The sequence below is a fragment of the Corvus kubaryi genome, unplaced genomic scaffold, assembly GCF_017639235.1.
Source record: "Corvus kubaryi isolate FWS band 111438036 unplaced genomic scaffold, C.kubaryi_AGA036_p1.0 37385, whole genome shotgun sequence".
Lineage (NCBI taxonomy): Eukaryota > Metazoa > Chordata > Aves > Passeriformes > Corvidae > Corvus > Corvus kubaryi.
Genome location: NW_024581127.1, coordinates 4,214,570 through 4,221,823, shown reverse-complemented (window position 1 = coordinate 4,221,823; position 7,254 = coordinate 4,214,570).

The window sequence follows — 7,254 nt, the reverse complement described above, 5'->3', positions numbered from 1 at the left end:
TGCCTGGGCCTCCGTGGGGTTCTCCCATCTGGATACATCTCGTCTGCCACCCGGGATTTGCGTTCGTCCCTGCCGTTCCAGCCTGCCGTTCTAGCCTGCCGTTCCAGCCTGCCGTTCCAGCCTGCTGTTCCCGAGAGCTTGGGATCGGCTGCCCAGGGGTTTGTGAAGCCTTTGTCCCATCCCTTCCCGGGATCCCAGGGCACCGGTGCCGCGTGCTCCCCGAGCTCGCTCCGGAGCGCCCCCTGCAGCCGCGGGGGAACCATCGCACCTGCCCTGCTCACCGGGAGCCGCCAGCGCCCCTGCCGGCTGCGAGCGGAACTGCACCCGAGGGGAAAGGGCCCGACAGCCGAGAAGGCTGGCACTGGGTTTGTGATTGCTGTTACTGCCAGAGTTGTTGTTGTTTTGTTTGACTGGTTATATACACATATATATATATATATATATAGTAAAGAACTGTTATTCCTATTTCCCACATCTTCGCCTAAAGGCCCTTGATTTTCAAAATATAATAACTTAGAGGGAAAAGGGGTTATATCTGCCACTTCAAGGGGGGGCTTCTGCCTTCCTTAGCAGGCACCTGTCTTTCAAAACCGAGACAACAATGCACTGCGTATTGTGCATCTCGTCAGCATAATTGACATGATAACCTTAACAGGGATAAAAGCAGCAGGAAAAGTAGGAAGTTTTATGAAATTATACTTTTTGATACTCAAAAATCTGTAGGTATCATGCCAATATCCACAGTCTCTTTGCTTGATATCAAACGCACACCAGTTAATATAAAGTTATTTGAACAGATAATCTCTGTCTTCCACTGAAATATTGAGTGAAAATTAAATAAACAAGCTAATAAGGAATGATTAAAATGTCATCTCTGAAACAAAATGTTTTCTTATGATGATTTCCTTCTTCTACTGATTCAGCTCTGTTTTTCTGAATTTACAAAGATTTTTCCAATGTGGATTCCACCTTGCTAAACTGTGAAAACCCTTCATATGTTTGGAAAATATGGTTCTACTAAATATTTCAGATTTTCTAATCTTTTATTAGGACTTGAATGTTTTGCTAACATATTTTGTTGTGATACTGTCATCATGTCATAAAAAGTGTAATTAAAAGTCTTATATCTATTAGGCTTACTCTGCCTCTCTTTTACAGCTTCTATAATTTTTTTTTTTTTTTGTATTTACTGAGATCATTCCAATTTCCTTTGTTGTAAACCAGAACAGATTTTGACCTGATGGATCATATTTATTCCTATTATAATTCCACTTAGTTTAGGGGCTTAGCTAAAGGGTGAATTTATTCTTACATATAGTAATATTTGCTTTTTATAGAGAGGTGAATTTTGAAAAGGTATTCCAGGTAACAGCATTTCTTTTCATTACAGCAGACAGTAGCTGAGATTTCCCTGACAATACCAGAAATAACAACAATTTTGCTTGTTCTTGCTTCAATGCATTTCAATTTTAAGACAGCTTTACTGTTCTCAGAAGAAGACTTTTTTTGTAATCTGATTTATAGTGATTCCAGGCACTTGGCTGAAAGCAAACAGGGGAGGAAGAAAGAAAGCAGTCTAAAGGCAAAATCAACTAGGATTGATCTCTGTTTATAAACAGAAACACCTTAATATGATGCCTTCATTGGCAGTTGTCTTCATGCTGAGGAATTAATTAATTTAAAACAATCAAAGGAACTTAGCTTTTACTGGTCCGTTCAACTGGATCAATAGGTACAGCATATTATTTCTGTGGGGTGATCTATGCTGTAGCTTGTTTGTGTAGAACCAGAGTGTTAATGGCATTACCTACCATTTTTAACAAGGATGTGCCAAGATAAATTCTGCAGTAAGTTACAAAATTAATAGGAGTACTAATTAAACACACTTTCTTGGCATTCCTCACTTTTCATGTGCTGTGCAAAGAAAAATTCTTAACAAGGGAAATACCAATTACACTGTTCCAAGAATAGGCTGTAGCTGCAACGATGTGTATTTTTAAGGTGTGACATTGTTAACACCCGGTGGATCCTTAAAACACGCCCTGCCATCCATGTTGTTATTCAGGCAACAGTTCAAAAGCACAGGAAAATACTTAAAAATACAGAAATATAAAAGCCTTCAGAAGCTTCCTATGTAGTTGTCACAAAACCCTTAGAGCAACCTTCCAAAACCTAGCTAAAAAATATCAGAATATTCTTTTCTTAGAAACAAAATGATAGTGTATACAATAAAGATTTTCTAAGCTGAGAATATAATTAGTACATTCATATATGTATGCACTGATCATTTTGCTATTATTGCTACAATTAATATTCTGTTTTTAACCATTTCCCACCTGCAGGTGGAGCAGGGAGAATTTTCAAAGCATCTTTTTGCTTGGAAGAATACATTGTCTTGGTATTGTCTGGTTTCTCCCTACTGAAAAGGCAGACAGCAGTAAAAGCCAAAAAGGTAAGACTTCCACAACTCAGGGTGACACTTTCAAATGCTGTAGGTGCATATGTGTGGTTGGTATCTTTTTTTTTGGTGAGGTACACACCACAGATCTATTCAGGCTATAATAACTTGCCCTCTTTCTTTATAGCAAAGATTAAAAGCACCTAAATACAGAGCAAGAGATTTAATGTGTAGGACTCAGATGTGGGTCCAGATGGGGACTGGACACTGCCTTAAGATGACTGACAAAAGGAATATGGAGTCCCCTCCCCTGACATTTTAGAGACCTTCATTGTACCCTCTGTCTGCGGGCTGAAGGGATTTAGTTTCTTTCATCATTCCTCACATGGAAAATATACAGTACCTATGACCATTTTTCTATGTTTCTCTGAAGTCTGATGTTGCTCTTATACCTTCCTGAAGGTGGGACAACCAACAGCAGTGGCCAAATTAAAGTCTCTTCATGCCACAGCCGTCCTGTGCACCTGATATCACTGAAATACAACATGACACTGTAGAAAGCTTAGACTGGACTCCCAGTGGTTCTGCCCCTTCTTCAGCACTGCCCAGCTTTTGTGAGCAGCCATTATGGTCAAAGTCAGGTGTAATATATCCCAGCTGTTTATCTGAAAGTAGCAAGAACATGGTTTGTTATGATCAGGTCTTCATCTGGGAAAAAGGACTAACAAATGGGAGATGGAGAAGTGAGTTATTGCAAACTAAGATAAGCAATTGAACAGAATGAATGTAAAGAACATTATATGCAATCAAAACCAGGTGGTAGCATCTCACCTCCATTTTGAACAGGTTAAAATGATGAGAGAAAGTGGTGAGAGGAGTGTGTCTGGTATTCCAGAAGAGGAATCATAGGCCACAGGTTTTGGGTTGGGCCCTTTTCTGTAAAAATGCACTAACAAGGCTGCTTTAGCTCTTAGGGTATTTTTCTGCATTTTTTTTTCCCTGAGACTTCTCTTCAGACTTTGTGAAAGAAAGAAAAAATGCTGTGTGGAAAAAGAAAAGGTAGCCAAAATAGTGACAACGAAGACAGAGAAGACTATACAAACTTTTAGCCTAGAGGCACATCTCATATCTTTTTGTGATTTTGATAGTCTGAATGTGAGAGCTGTTTGAATTTTCCAGTGATAAGAGTGATTAAGCATGCACTGCATTAGAGATCCTTATATTCAAAACCAATGGAGTATGTCTAAGTTCATTCCCAGAAAACAGCCAGAGAAATGCAGATAATGGCCTAGCTGACTGCCTCACATATTAAATATACTGGCTTTGAAAATAGTGAAGCAGCCCATTCATTAACAAGTTGCTGAATAGGTTTATGCTGTATGAAAGTCACTAACAGACCGCTTTCACAGCCATGCCGGCATTTAAAGTAATTTGTGGGAACTTCAGCTGATAAAATAACTTTCAGTTTTCTGACATTTATTGAAAATAATATGCTTTCAGTATTTCATATTGATAGAGCAGAGCTAGGATTTCATTAAATACTCCAGACAAAGCAAGTACAACTATAAACTTGCTGGGCTGCTCTCCCTGTCTTTAAAAAAGACACACATCCTGAAAATGTATGCTCTATCCAAGAACATAGTTCTGGAGGAAGCATCATATTGTCTATATATTAAGACTTGAAGTTTCTCTGTTTCCCCTGTTTATCTAAACACATGCAGACGTTTTTTGCCCTCTTCACGTCCAGCATGGCATACAAATTAAGCATTTGTCTTCTTTATTGGTGTGGCATAATTTTCTACTTGCAGAAGAACATACAGCAACTCCTTGTTAGTCAGGCTGCTAATCTCACATTCAGAAAAGAAGCACAGCAACGTTTAGGGATGAATTAATGTTTCTGGTGCTAGGTTGCTTGAAGTGCAGATCCCTACACAACTCTACACCCATCCCAGATTTTTATCTCCCATTCCTTACAGTTTAATAGCCTAATTTTAAGACTGATAGCAATCTAATGGGACAGAAGAGATGTTTCCCCTGTGCATTCAACATTAATTGTCCTGCTGAAAATTTATGGAATAAAATGGGCATCTGCCCAAGGGATGAAGAAGTCATGAACATTTTTCTAAATAAAAGTGGAAAGAAAATACTCAATGCCAATGCCTACAGTTGTCCAAAGGCTTCATGCTCCTTTCCCACTTCTACCTCCTGCAAGTTCTTTCTGGATACTTTATTCTGTGAGCCCTTATGCCCTCTCTTCATCTGTATCTTTGTGTAAAAAATGGTAAGAAAATGAAAGAATTGTCTGGATGGAACAGAAGCTAAACAGGAATGTCATGAGTAGTTTTATGTTAAACAGTTACTCTACTGAATCATGGAAAGCTACAGCTGTGACAGCTCAAAGTTAAGAAGGGAGCCATTTGGAAGTATTAAATAACTATAAAGTGAGAAGCTGAAGAAGCCATGGAGAGAGAGAGAAGTATGAGGGTACTTGCTATTAGGAGTTGTAGCTATAGGTGCACTGGAGACAGCAACCATCCATCAACAACCTGCTAACAGGGTAGAGGAACAAGATTTTTTTACATGCAACCTGTTCCAGATAAAATGCACTTTGGATTTCTCATTGCAAAAAGTGACTTTTGTGATAGTAGAAATAATTTGCACCCAGTCAGAAAGTATCTAAGAACCAGAACTTTACAACCCACTGCCAAAAAAAGACTGGAACCTTTGGTAGGAGACACATCTGAGGAACCACCAGTAACTGGGGATGGGGTAAGTCCCTGGGGATCATTTCTGCACTGTTTTTATATAAACCCTTCAAATGCTGGGTAATAAACACTTCTTTCAAATGGGCATCTCTTCAGGGCAGGAAAGAATTCAGCTGAAACTGCCAAATACATCAAAGTATTTATTATCCTGTAATGAGTGGTATAGGTGAAGTGAACCAGGGGAGAAGAAAAGAATTACACAGCAAAATAGGCACTTACTGTACTGTGAGCAGCTGTATAGTTAGGGAGCTTATATAAATTATAGCGTATTGGATTACAGACAAGGTCACCAGATTTACCCAGCACAAGACTGATGAATTCAGAAGGAAATGAGAAATATTACTGCAGTGCAAAAAGCACTTCAATCCAGCCTGTACAATCCTTCCCTTTGCATAGAGCTGATTGTTTTACTAGTTTAGTCAGGGAATTCAAAGTAGTAAGCGAGGTGCCACATTGCCATTGAAAGTACCTCCTCTTAACAATACAAACCTTAACAACAATTGAAGCTTTATTTACCAAAACCCTTTTTTACATTTTTTTAATCTCCCTGGTTTCTGGTTGAACCATGCTGATTTGATTGTATTACAGCATCTGCTTTCAAAACCGAACCCGTTTTCTTAGTTCATGGAAGGAAAAGCACTAATATTACACAAATGGAAACTGCAGGTAGAATTCTTCCTATGCAAGTTTTTAATTGGTTTGTGTTTGGCCTGAACAGATATAATAAATACCTTACAAGAAGCAATGGGCAGGATAGAACTGTCTTGTTTAATTCACAAGGCTTCATTTGGAATGATGGGATACTAGAGAAAGGGCTCTGGTCAGTCATTTCCTTTTTTTCTTTTTTTTTTTTTCAATATATATTAAAAATGAAGGTACTAATTTTCACAGCCTGAAGAATTCAATAGCTTAAATAAGATCAACAAAGTAACTAAGAGTACTGTGAAAACTGCCCAAAATGTTAAAAAAGGACAAGAAAGCAAGGGAGAAATGCTATAGTCATTCTGTTTCTGTCCAGGTCAGAGCTATGACAATCTAAACAAATGCAGTACCTTAAGCAAAAGAGTGGTTGTAAAACCCACTGCTGGGTTTGTGTGTTCCCAACCCACTTATGCATGTTGCTTTATAGATGACAATAGACAGCATCAACATTCACTCACAAAAGACATAGGTGCCTACTCTTTTTTCACAGAAAACCTGTGTGCAAACTGGGAATTTTTCAGATTTTCTGGGAGATGGACACTTTTGTGAGGTGTCTGAGCTCTATCCAAGCCTTGAGATCCAAAAGGGAATTATTTCGGTATCAGGAGTCTCCTCCAGCAGGGAAGCAGCTCAGTACACGTGTGTTACATGATCAATAGGCCATGAACAGGAGATACCATTCCTCTGAGGCTCAGGGGCAGCTCTCCCCTTTATCTTGGCCTATGAAGCACCCTAGTCAGAGACACAACGGTGCACAAAACCAAAGGCAAACAGTAACTGTGGTTTTTGATACGCTAGGAAGTGACAGAAGGTTGCAGGGCCTGTCAACCTTCTTTGGGGAGCCAGCAAACACCTTGGTGCTCGACAGCCCTGCTTGCTGCTTAAAGCTGTGAGCAAATCCCAAGGTGCTGCAGAGGCTGCCTGGCTCTGCTCTTGAGTGGCATATCCTGCAATGCCAGTGGGCACTAAGCACCAGCCTGCACTAGGAAATGCTCTGAGCCTCGCCACATCTTCCCCCAGAGAGCAAGTTGTCGAGTCTCATGTAAATAATGTATTTGGAGATTACTTTTAGAGCAGGAATCTGTTCTGATCAAACTAAATTTTTGCTTCATGAGATATTAATTCACACAGAGATTCCATTTTTTCTCAAAAGTTTTAGTCATCATACCTCATTCTTCAAAGGTGACCTTACAGAAATATTTTGGTATTCTGTTGTAAATGACTTAACCTGCTTCTTTTTGGTCACTTCAATGAAGCTTAATGAGCATGCCTCTTCACCTATACCTGGTCACACAAAGCTGTCTATCCCGATATATTATGTAACTTACTTTGGCATGCAGAATTTACATGGAAAGAAGGAGGTTCTTGCCTTTTTATCTGCTCTCCTAA